Raw genomic sequence first — 12,106 nt, forward strand, 5'->3', positions numbered from 1 at the left:
TTCCCCAATTGGAGCTTTGTGTAGAGAGGAGCTTGTCTGCTTCTCCCTGGGAGAGTGGTAAAGCTTTCCTTGCCCATAGGAAAGGATCCGGTCTATAAGGGCCACCTATGCTTGCTTGGACCTTGTGTTTCAACATCTAACTTAGCCAAGGCCAATTCCTACCTCCTGTCCCCGGATGTGAGTCAGAGGACCTGGGACAGGACAGATGCCTCACCTTGGTGTTTCAGCATCCTTCTGTGAAAAGGATGAGAATAGTTCTCCAAGGTCACTCCAGGTCCTCAATTTCGGACACCAGCTTCCCCAGCTGACCACCTGTCTTGATCTTATCTTTCTGAGTGACCACAGACAAAATGGGCACAACAAACCATCCTCACAGGGCTCCTTCTGGCATGAATTGACATACTGGAGGCAGCGGACATCACCACATTTTAGGAACATGGGTTTTTCAAGATAACTGAGGCAGATGAGACATCTACTTCCTTCTTTAAAATGTTCAGCCATACCCACTCTCTGTGGAAAAATGAGCATGATATTAGAGTTTCCTAAGGACCTAAAGGAACAGGACTGCGTTGGGTTTAATCCTCTTTGTTTGCATAGACATGTCACGTACCTACTACGTGTCCTCCCTCTACTAGGAAATATAAACGCACTACAAATATAAACATAAGTGACTCTTGGTGCTGCTCTTCTGATATCTTCTGATATTTGAGATGCTAAGTAGAATTAAAGACTCGGTTGGTCATTCAGCTTTGACCTGAGCTGGTAAAATAGACTAGACCTGGGGTGTCCAATATTGTAGCCACCAACCACCTGTGGAAATCGAGCCCTTGGAATTCAGCTCCTCTGAATTGAGCCGTGCTCTGAGTGTGACATGCACACTGATTCTGAGGACAGAATAACAGAAGAAGAAGAAGAAGAAGAAGAAGAAGAAGAAGAAACTTTCTTGTTGAGGTTTTAAAAACAATGTATTTTTGAAATCAAAGACATGTTGAAGTGGTACCATTTTGCCCATTACAATGATTTGATTTTTGACTTGTTTCTTTTTACCATAGAGCTACTAGACAATCTGTAGTTGACATGGGTTGGTCCCATTCTATTTCTGCCTGCGATCACCAGTCTAGGCTGTGAGATCCTCCCAACTCGCAGAACCACTCCAACCTGGTTGTGGCTCAGACCCACAGCAGCAGCTGAGAGGTTGAACCAATCAATGGGAGAAACTCAATTCAACATCTCGTACAACAGTCCAAGTCATGTTCTGTTTAGGGAAAAGAAAGAATATGTCATCTCTCAAGCCTGGCTACTGAAAATCTACTCCCGCCCACAGCTTCTAGAGCAGAGAGTCCAGGCGTATACAGTGTCCCTAGTGGCACACACTGTGTTTGTGATGGAGGTGGCCTCAATAACACTTGCTGTATTCATAGAAGGATTCGTTCCTTGGACTTTGCCGTCTCACATGTGCCTTTTGTAGAACACTGACCAGCAAAAAGGAGGTTGCAGAAGAGTGGACTCCTCCTCTAGGAGATTCTTCTCTGATTTCCAACTCCCTTCAAAGGGGACTCAGTTCTGAAATGAGATTGATTCAGAAGGGGCTCCTTATGTTAAAGGGTCCTCTTGCCACCCTACCATACCAGGACTCACCTATTTCATCATCCAATTATGTTTTAATTTAATTCTGGGAGGACTGAGATTTCCTGATGACAGAAATGGTGCCACATGTGTTTTTATTCCACATGGAACCAAAATTTCAAAAGAAACAGCAGTTTCAGAAATTTTGAATATGAGGATTGATAAATGTGAAGAATTATCTGTGGTCAATAAATATCATGTTTTTCTTGTTTTGTGGACAAAACCAGACATGAATATTTAATTTCATTAATATTACTGTCTCTATACAATACTCCATAGTTATGTTGCTTACACAAATATGCTTCATCTGTCAAGCACATAATGTGTCATAAAATTCCCATTTCAATTTGACTCACTTTTTAAAATTAAAACCTTCTGGTTTACTACTTAATACACTAAGCTTCTATAGGATATGAATTCTCACTCACGTTAGCTCAACGATTTGAAACATGTGGGCCCAGAGTGATGGGAACAAAACCTATTTTTGAGGAACCGTGGGGTACCAAGCTGAGGAGGGGATGGAATTTGGCTGTGCTTGGTTCCAATCCTAGGAGATAAATCTTCACTTTGATTTTATTGCCACTCAGTGACTAGAAAGTAGAAATCTCTTACTGCCATCACGTTTTCCTGCACAGTAAAATATAAGATTATCGGTGTATCAAAGCCCACGAAGCATATTTTAAACAGATTTGAGATTCAAAATAGGGGAAGGTCATAACAATTGGTAAATTACACGCATTTTAAGTACCATTATTAGTGACCTGTCGATGAAATTTGAGGAGTTTTTGTTGTGTCTCACTTATTTGGGTCTTTATTCTTCAACTGTAGAAAAACAGGATTGTAGTTCTTGAGTGACTGGCAGACACACGAAGAAGGTTGGGTGAACCGAGTGGTAGTAAACACGGCTGGCCGCTAGGTGGAGCTATGTCAAAGACTATGGAAGCACTTCCCTGTTCCCTAGCCTCATGCAGGCTTAAGGCATCCACTCTTACCTTCTGAAATGCCCACCTGAAGGCAAACACCCACCTGATCCTGCAGTTGCTCCGTTCAGTAAACATTTCTGTCTCCTGATAACCAGGGGTAGCCTCACCCCCTGCTTCTTCACAGGACGATTAAAAACTGTAGCCGTTTCAATTTGTAGATATGTGTTCAGCCTTCCCATTTTCCATGGAACTTTGATCCATCCTTACTGTGTGGCCAAACTCCGCTACACCCAATGTCCCCTCAATTGTTCCTACCTGTAGAAACCTTTCCTTTTGTCCCAGGACAAATGATGTTTGTACTTTGCTCTCCCAGGACAACTTGTGGGGGCTTCTGATAGAATCCGTCACTGTATTTATTTGGATGGGGGTGGTCTTAAATTTTCTTTAATGACACAAATTTAGAAGAGAGCTGGGCCTGTGGTCTTGATTTTGGATATCAAATACAAGGAGAAAAGTAGACAACAAATAGTGACTCTTGGATTGATCTATGACTTAATACTTTGAAATCCATCAGATTTCCTATACATTGTCTCCTGACCTTGCTTCTCCCTACACTTTCCTGGTTATCTAGGAGTAATACAAACAACAGAACATAATGGAAGGGAGAAAACTTGATTGCACACTATATAAAGAATAAAGCAAAGGAAACTTACCTGAATTGTGGCACGACATCAAGAAGGGGAAATATTAAGATTATCTAAGAATTATTTCTAATATCCTACCTCAGAAGTCAAGTCTACAATTCTTGTGCTTCTTGTACATTTTCACACATTTCCAAACTTGAGCTGAACAAATGAAAGCAAACGTGAAACTCATACAATGACAATTTTGAGAAGTGGTGGTTGTGTTTGACTTTGAGAGACATTGTTCTAAATGGACTATAAATGCTCTGAGTTCACACCTTTGTCAGCCACCAACAGATTTAAACCTCATACACTTTACTAGGATTACCAAGGGGTGGAAATTCTGTGAAACGGCTAATCAATAATAGTTTTGATGTGAATGTTAGTTTAGATAGAAGATGCAGGATAGGATTTATTGTAACATTAGTAGTATCATTTCTGTTACACTCGGTAGCAGAAGTTTCAAAACAGAAACGTTGTCCAATTTCCTGTGATTTTGCACACACTCCAGTTTGCTTCACAAATCCTTGAAAATACATATTTGCAATCACAGACAGAAATAGCTGGGGAGAAATGATGGTGTCCACGGAGTGAGCTTTTAGAGTACACTTCTCGAAACAATGATTGTTACATTTCATTAAAACATTTTAGTTTTTAACAGGGCCCCTGGGTAGCTCAGTCAGTTAAGCATCCGACTTTGGCTCAGGTCATGATTTGTTGTTTTACACGTTCAAGCCCAACATCAGCTCTGTGCTGACAGCTCAGAGCCTGGAGCCTGCTTAGGATTCTGTGTTCTCCCTCTCTCTCTGCCCCTCCCCCACTCACACTCTGTCTCTCTCTCAAAAACAAGTAAACATTAAAAAACACTTACGTTTGGGGTGCCTGGGTGGCTCAGTCACTTGAGCATCTGACTTCTGCCCAGCTCATGATCCCGCGTTTCGTGAGTTTGAGCCGTGTGTCGGGCCCTGTGCTGACTGGCTCAGAGCCTGGAGCCTGCTTTGGATTTTGTGTCTCCCTCTCTCTCTCTGCCCCTCCCCTACTCTGTCTCTCTGTCTCCAAAAAATAAATAAACATTTAAAAAAATTTTTTTAATTTTCCTTTTAAGTAATCTCTGCATCCAATTTGGGGCTCAACTTCACTACTCCGAGATCAAGATTCACTCCACGCACTCCACGGATTGAGCCAACCAGGCAAGCCCTCATTACTTTTTACAAAATCTAAATATGAGAATATATTTATTGCATTCACACCAGTGGGGTCTGTGCCTAATTCCTTATAGATAGATAGATATCGACCCTTTAACATTGGGTTCAAAGAGATTGGGAGGAATCCTCCTTTTTCTTTTTTTTTTTTTTTTTTTTTTAATTTTTAATGTTTATTTATTTTTGAGACAGAGACAGAGCATGAACGGGGGAGGGTCAGAGAGAGGGAGACACAGAATCGGAAACAGGCTCCAGGCTCCGAGCCATCAGCCCAGAGCCCGACGCGGGGCTCGAACTCACGGACTGCGAGATCGTGACCTGGCTGAAGTCGGACGCTCAACCGACTGAGCCACCCAGGTGCCCCGGAATCCTCCTTTTTCTTAAAGAGACTTAATAGACATGGCTTCAGACAGGGTTTCTTAAACTGGGCTCTCTCGACATTTTGCACAAGATAAGTCTTGTGAGGAGCTGCAGGATGCCTTACAAAATGTTTAGCTGCATCCTTGTCCTCAGTCTGCCAAATGCCAGCGGTGCCTTCCCCACTGTTGACAACCTTAAATGTATCCAGAATTTTCCAGATGTCCCCTGGGGGTCCAATTTCTCCCTGATTGGGGACCACCAGAAGCCAATATCATGTGTCCCAGAGAACTGGGAAGGTACTCTCTCCAGGTACAATAATCTATTATGTACCTTAATTAACAGTATTATTGGACTAATGAGGCATTGAGAGGGTGTGAATACAGTGAGTGAGAGAGAGAAACTCCAATGTAAGTCTGGAGGCCAGGATTCAAGGGGAGGTGAGGGGAGCATTGAATTATTTTAGGTAATTTAAATGATTCCTATACATTCATTAAACTAACTGGTTTCTCACATTTTAAAGAAGATGGCTAAGGAGATAGCAAGATGGAGAATTTAGATGATTAAACCATTACTGAGTGCTTACCATCCAATCCATGCCTGGCAACATGGATGTGGTTTTTTCACACACTGACTCTGGGTCTGGAGATTCCAGGCAGAGATGTGATTCTCAGTACTCAGTCTGACAAAGTGGATTATTTCATTATGTTCCTAAAGTATAGCCTAGGAGATCCTGAACAGTACCATCCACACTATTGCTGTGCTGTGAATCATCTCTATCTACACTCTCCTCTATGGTAGCAACCAGCTCTGAGTGGCTCTCGAGCCCTTGAAATGTGGTCACATTTCATGTGTCACATTGGAAATCTTAACATTTTGGATGTATCAGATTAAAAATATATTACTCACATTAGCTTCACTGTTTTACTGTTTTTGATTTTCCTTTTTACAGTGTGTTTACTGGAAAAGCCAAAACTATGTATGTGCTTTGCATAATTTTTATCAGAGAACAGTGACCTAGAAGATGGTGAATTGTGCCCTGTTGGAATCCTGAAAGTCACCTTTGTTCTGGGTTCCTGTCTAGGCCACGTAGTACATGCAGACAGAACGGGGGATCCTGCTAAGTCTGGGTCCTCCTTGCATCTCAGCTCAAAGCCCTGGACATTTTTTTTTCTTTTTTTGCAATGTAAATACATATCTTTATTACTTAATTTTATACCTTTATAAAATTTGTATTAACTTAATACCTTTCCTATTGTTTTTCTAATTAAAACATACATACAATGGCAGAGTAGAAAATCTTAAGATTTAGAACATATAAAATTAATAGAAGTCTGATTCTACTATTCAAAAAGAACACAATAACATTTCTGTTCACCTTTCCCATATTGACACAAGAAAAGTTTACCTTAGTTTTAGTTGAAATTTTTCTTTTTACTATATTTTCTTAGTGTAAATATTATTTTAATTACTATTTTTCATTTTATGACTTTTTCTATATTTACCATCCCTGATTCTAAACTTCTAGACTAATTTGGTAGAGAAAAAATATGTAATTAATGTAGCTGTTAGTTTTTTATCAAAAACACAGGCATGTGTGTTTCAGTGAAGAGCTAAAGGTAAACTCCTTGTCCCACACCTTTGCTAAGAAAATAAATATGCCTTGTATGTAATTACTCTACATCAAATTGTGTTTATAATTAATGGGTCTATAACCTGACTTTAAGATATAATGATTACTTCTAATATTTCATCTGGGACAAATTTTAAACTTCGTTCTAGAGATGCCCTTTGACTCAGGTTGGTAGAAAAGGGAATGGATTGTGTTTTAAATAAAAAAATGGGACCTCTCTTTGTTCTCAAAATATTTTCTTTTTCCCTCTTCACCCTGAAATTTTGACTAGTGATTATAATTGGTGTTGGAGGGGTCAGGTCATTTCCCTTCATGTAATTTATTTTCAAAACAGAGAATGACAATGTGTGAGACCAGGGTTCAACTTTTGAAACAAAAGCACTTAATCTCCAATAGGTGCCCCTGTCTCTGTAGAGACACACCTTTCCACACAGCAGAAGTTGGACGGTGTGCACCTGCATTCCCCATGAAAGCTCTGCTGTCATGGCGATGAAATGATGGAAGATGCCCTTTTTTCCAACTGCCAGTCTCTGAGCTGAGCAGTCCAAATCTGATAGCGAGTGAGTTTTCAGATCTGTACCTAGTGTCTTCGAAGATGGACAATCTGAATTGTTGCTGCGGTGGTATGTTCATAAAGATCTTCTTAACACTGCTACTAACTGGACAGTTACCTGTTGCTCAAAATATTTTTCCATGGTTTTAAATCTCCTCTCTCTATCTGGTCATACAGAGTTATGAATATGTTTTATAGTTTTGTTTTATCTCTTGATTTTCGGTTATTCTATCAAGATAGCTCCCTTGATATTTTTCTCCATTGGGAAAAATGGACTATATCCTGCACCCCTTTCTTGTCATCACTAGGTATTCCTAGGGGAAAACATATGGCAATGTCTATTGTAATGTAATATCTTTTAAAACTCCAAAAGTATGTATTCAAATTATTCATTACAGAAATGTAGAGTGAATCCAGAATGGTTGATATGGAAGGTATCCATCATTGTTTTTAGCATGCTTTCCCTATACTCTTGATACCAAAAAGGCGTATTGGGTTCAGTATGTGGGGAGATGTGTTCCTTCATTCACATAAAGAATTGTCTAAAAGGGACCCTAACAATATGAGAGTTTCAACAATTTGTGGCCCCCAAACACACATTTACTTTTATCCTTTGGGTGTTATCCAGAATTACACTGTATAGGGGCGCCTGGGTGGCGCAGTCGGTTAAGCGTCCAACTTCAGCCACGTCACGATCTCGCGGTCCGTGAGTTCGAGCCCCGCATCGGGCTCTGGGCTGATGGCTCAGAGACTGGAGCCTGTTTCCGATTCTGTGTCTTCCTCTCTCTCTGCCCCTCCCCCGTTCATGCTCTGTCTCTCTCTGTCCCAAAAATAAATAAAAACGTTGAAAAAAAATTTAAAAAAAATTAGTGTATACATTGGATCACTCTGGAGAACAATCATGAATATTTCTGGTCAAGGGCCACAGGGAGTGGGATCCAGAGTCACCAACAGCTTTTTTTTTCTTTTTTCTTTTCTTTTGTGTTCCTTTTTTTTTTTTTTTTTTTTTTTTGATGCCTCTGATTCTGTCAAAACTAAATTATGTTGAGGTAAAATGATAGTTTTTAGGCAAAGCAAAGCAGCTGTGTGTCATAGAACAATGGTCTGGGAACTCAGACTCCCAGGTTTGAATCCACCTCTGGAACTTGCAAAATTGTAAGGTCTCATTTAATATCTATACCCTCTAATGAATCTTTCTGACCACTTGTCATATACCGCACACTTTACATGCAATAATTCATTCAATGCCATCACAAACATATGTGATGGTTTGTTACTCTTCCTACTTCTCAGGAGGAGAAACTGAGGCACAGAAATTCTTGTGTCCAGGAGCATGAACTCCTAAGAGTCAGGATGTGAACCCAGGCCTGTAGTCCCAATGCTCATGCTTTAACTACTGAACTGCACTTCTACTTAGCCATGGGATCACTGGCTGTGCAAAGGAGTTCCAGCATCTGTGTGTATGTCAGGAATCACCTGGACCAAGGAAAATGCCACATGCTGTCTATTATTATGAGGTAGTCTCTGTAGTCCCATAGCCCAGGGAAACTCTCAAGCCAGATTATAGAACTTGCCATAGTCACTAATATGAAAAGGATCTAGAAATCTTACATGGTTCTGGTCAGTTCAAAGATTCTGAAAGTTTGGAGGCACAAGTTAGGAAAACCTGGTCAAATTCTGCCAGTGCTGAGCACTTGGCCTGAGTCCAGTAAGGACTGAGGAGATCCTTTAGAGGTGTTGGATGGCATTGTCAATACGAGTGAGCCCTATTAATGCTAAAGTTCTGTGAGCCTACCCGTGAGACAATGAAAATGAAGCCTCAAAGTACCAATTCACAATGAACCTTGTGCCATCACCCTCATTGCTGCTCCCTTGTACAGCTGAGTTAGAGAGCTGGTCAGTGCCTGCTCTCTCAGTTTCATGGTGTGGTCATTCTTCAGGACAGGACAAAAATCTGATAAGAATCGGGAACATAATGGGCTGGTGCCTTACTCAGCTGCTGGAGCATGCATCTCTTGCTCCCTGGGTGATGAGTTCAGGCCCCATTGCATGTGGTGTGTGAAGACTCATTAAGGGAAAAAGATTCAGGGACATAATGTAGTATATTCGGTAACATTATCAGCATGAGCCATAAAAACAGCTTGATTCCCATGAACTACACACCATAGGGACCGTGACCAATAAGAACTCAAACATTTGAGGGGCGCCTGGGTGGCGCAGTCGGTTAAGCGTCTGACTTCAGCCAGGTCACGATCTCATGGTCCGTGAGTTCGAGCCCCGCGTCAGGCTCTGGGCTGATGGCTCGGAGCCTGGAGCCTGTTTCCGATTCTGTGTCTCCCTCTCTCTCTGCCCCTCCTCCGTTCATGCTCTGTCTCGCTCTGTCCCAAAAATAAATAAAAAACGTTGAAAAAAAAAAAAAAAAAAAGAAGAACTCAAACATTTGATTACTAGCCCGGTGTCCATCCTCCTTGTTTTGACACTCTCACCCATGCTCCAGTGGGGCCTTTGCTCCTTAATGAACTATCCCATTGCTTGCTAGTAAATGAAAGCCAATAGCTGACATGCTTAAGGAATATATATCCGGGTATCATCGCAAGGCAAAACTAGAAGAAAAATATCACATAATGAATAATACTGTTTGGTTTTCAATGGTGGGCTTTCCTTATGTACAATTTGTTAATCATTGATGAGCTTCATAACAAAGGATTTATGATTAAATAACACAGACTGCTGTGCCTAGATTCGAATCTAGTCTCTCAGTAAAGGGTTGTTTATAATCACCTGCAAAACAGTAAACAGCAGATGAAAGATCAATGCATGACTCTTAGGGAGAGTCATGGCGATGGAGGGGGAGGAGGCTTCTCCAGGCTGTGGGTATGGAGGGGTCCATCTAAAAGATGGGACATGGGCCCCTGCCACTGCAGGGTCTAAAGAAGGATGAGGAGTCCGTAGAGATCAGATTTTGGGGAAGAAGGAGGAACTGGGAAGGGGCGCACTCAGAGCCAGTACAGCCCCTGCCCTCCACCAGCCAGGCCTTAGTCCTGGCTGCTCAGATGGTTCCACAGACCAATAGTCAGTGCCACGTTAAGTGTCCCAGCCTACATTCAATAAACCATCAAAGCACCAGCCCTATGGGCCAATTTCGCAGTTAATTCACAGTAGCTGCTCAGCCAGGCTTAGTCAACTGAAGGGAAGCTAATTCTTGGCAGAGCCGTTACATGACAGTTGGTTTGGAATGTCGTGGCTTCGGAGTCAGCTTGGGAGCTGAGCAGACCACTGGCTACTGAAGGTGGCCAAGTAGCCATTGGGTAAGGCTCCTTGTGAGACCCTTGGTAGTGTGGACGCTGGGTGAGGATGGCCACTGTTGGGCTTCCCCTGCTCCTTCAGAAGGGATTCACTTGGTGGTAACTGCATTGTGCCTTGGGTCAGGGGTTGAAACCTAGAGGTGGGAGGCTGAGTTAGGATTTGCACTTTTCTCTTAGCTTAGGCACCTCCTCCAGGGCATCAACTGTCTTCCACAGAGACCTTGTGGAGGAAGATTTGATAAAGTGACTGGGTGAGCCCCTGGCTCAGGGGTTCAAGACATGATCTCAGGTGCCCTGGGAAGGTCCCAGATTTTCATGGATCTCTGTCCCTGGGGAACATCTACATTCCTATCCTGGACCTCCCACTCTTAAGAATAGTGAATCTTGGTGAGTCACTTAATCTCTCACAGAAAATATGGGTCACAGGCCCTGCCCTCTCTGCCCCACGGGGTTGGTATGGGGATCCCAGGAGATGGTAACAGGTCTTCCCCATGAGCTGTAAAGCATCCTAGCCATGGACAGGATGAAAAGGAAGCTTCCATCCTCCTTTGTCCTGTAGCCATCCAAGTCCCCACTCTAGATTCAACCACTACCAAGTGTTTAGGTTACTGTTCCAGATATTTAGTGACTGAACACTTACACACTGCTTCTGAACCATCAGTCATTTTTTTCTGAAGACTTTTCCTGCATTTAATCACTTTCAACTTCATACCATAAGACTAATAAGCAGCCCCTAAGAAGGTTTTCATTGTGCAGTACAGGGAACTTAGGCACAGCCCAACAGGCACCAACCCCATGCTCTCAATGACTGGATTGCTGATTTCTATACTGTCTCACCCAGATAAAGGTATTTGCCCACACAATGTCTGTTAGAGCGTTTCTTCTTTTTCTTTTGTGGTAATGGTACTCAACCTACAAACTCACTCTTACTGATTTTCAAGCAGTTCATCACAGGTCCTATGTTGCAAGGTAGGTTTCCAGAACCGACTTCTTTTGTATAAATGAAACTTGGTGCCCTGAACACCAACATTTCCTCCCCTTCCCCTCCCTCCAGCCCCTATTCTATTCTCTGTTTCTATGCATTTGACTATTTTAGGTTCCACATGTAAGTGACATCCTGCAGTATTTGTCTTTCTGTGTCTGCCTTATTTCGCTTAACACCAAGTCCCCCAGGGCCATCCATGTTGTCACAAATGACAGGATTTACTTCTTTTTTAAGGCTGAATAGTTGCCCATTGTATGGACAGACCACATTGTCTGTGTGCATTTGTTCATCAATGGACCTTCAGTTGTTTCCCTATATTAGCTTTTGTGAATGCAGAACAAGGGAGTGCAGGTATCATTTGGAAGACCAGATTTCAGTACTTTTGGTTGTGTTAGCCCAAAGGGGGATTGCTGGATCAAATGATAGTTCTTTTTTAAATGTTTTGAAGAACATCCATATTGTTTTTTCATACTGACTGCATCAATTTACATTCTCTGTTGGGTAACTTTTAAAAGGTGATTGATTGATTAGTTGATTGAGGGAGTGGGGTGGAATCCCAGTCAGGGATTTGATCCCAGAAACCTTGAGATCATGACCTGGGCCCAAAGCAAGAGTGGGACACATAACCAACTGGTGAAATAATCTATATGGTCAGGAAGATTGGGCATTCCTGCTGGCATCAGTCTGGAGAGCTACCCTGACTCCAGGTTCCTTTTAGGACAGAGGCTTGAGGGTGAGGAGAAAATACAGATTTCCCAGGAGAAAACCTATGTCCATGTTTACAGTGTGAGGAAAACAATGTATTCACTGTGTGTGTGTGTGTGTGTGTGTGTGTGTGT

The 12,106-nt window shown here is 42.1% G+C and overlaps 3 long non-coding RNA genes across 3 annotated transcripts in view; 2 read left to right on the forward strand and 1 right to left on the reverse strand.

Moving 5' to 3' along the window:
• Nucleotides 1-12,106, forward strand: part of LOC147574211 (uncharacterized) — a 483,035-nt gene that overhangs the window by 270,487 nt on the left and 200,442 nt on the right. The window lies entirely within an intron of this gene.
• Nucleotides 1-12,106, forward strand: part of LOC147574214 (uncharacterized) — a 273,689-nt gene that overhangs the window by 63,336 nt on the left and 198,247 nt on the right. The gene's annotated exons all lie outside the window — the stretch shown is intronic.
• On the reverse strand, nucleotides 638-2,942 carry LOC147574215 (uncharacterized). The gene is made up of 3 exons (XR_015244020.1): nucleotides 1,478-2,942; nucleotides 1,048-1,255; nucleotides 638-884 (listed from the first exon to the last, which is right to left on the reverse strand). It is a non-coding gene; the product is annotated as an uncharacterized LOC147574215 (long non-coding RNA).

This window comes from Puma concolor, chromosome E1 (assembly GCF_028749965.1).
Source record: "Puma concolor isolate L17-30 chromosome E1, mPumCon1.1.hap2, whole genome shotgun sequence".
Lineage (NCBI taxonomy): Eukaryota > Metazoa > Chordata > Mammalia > Carnivora > Felidae > Puma > Puma concolor.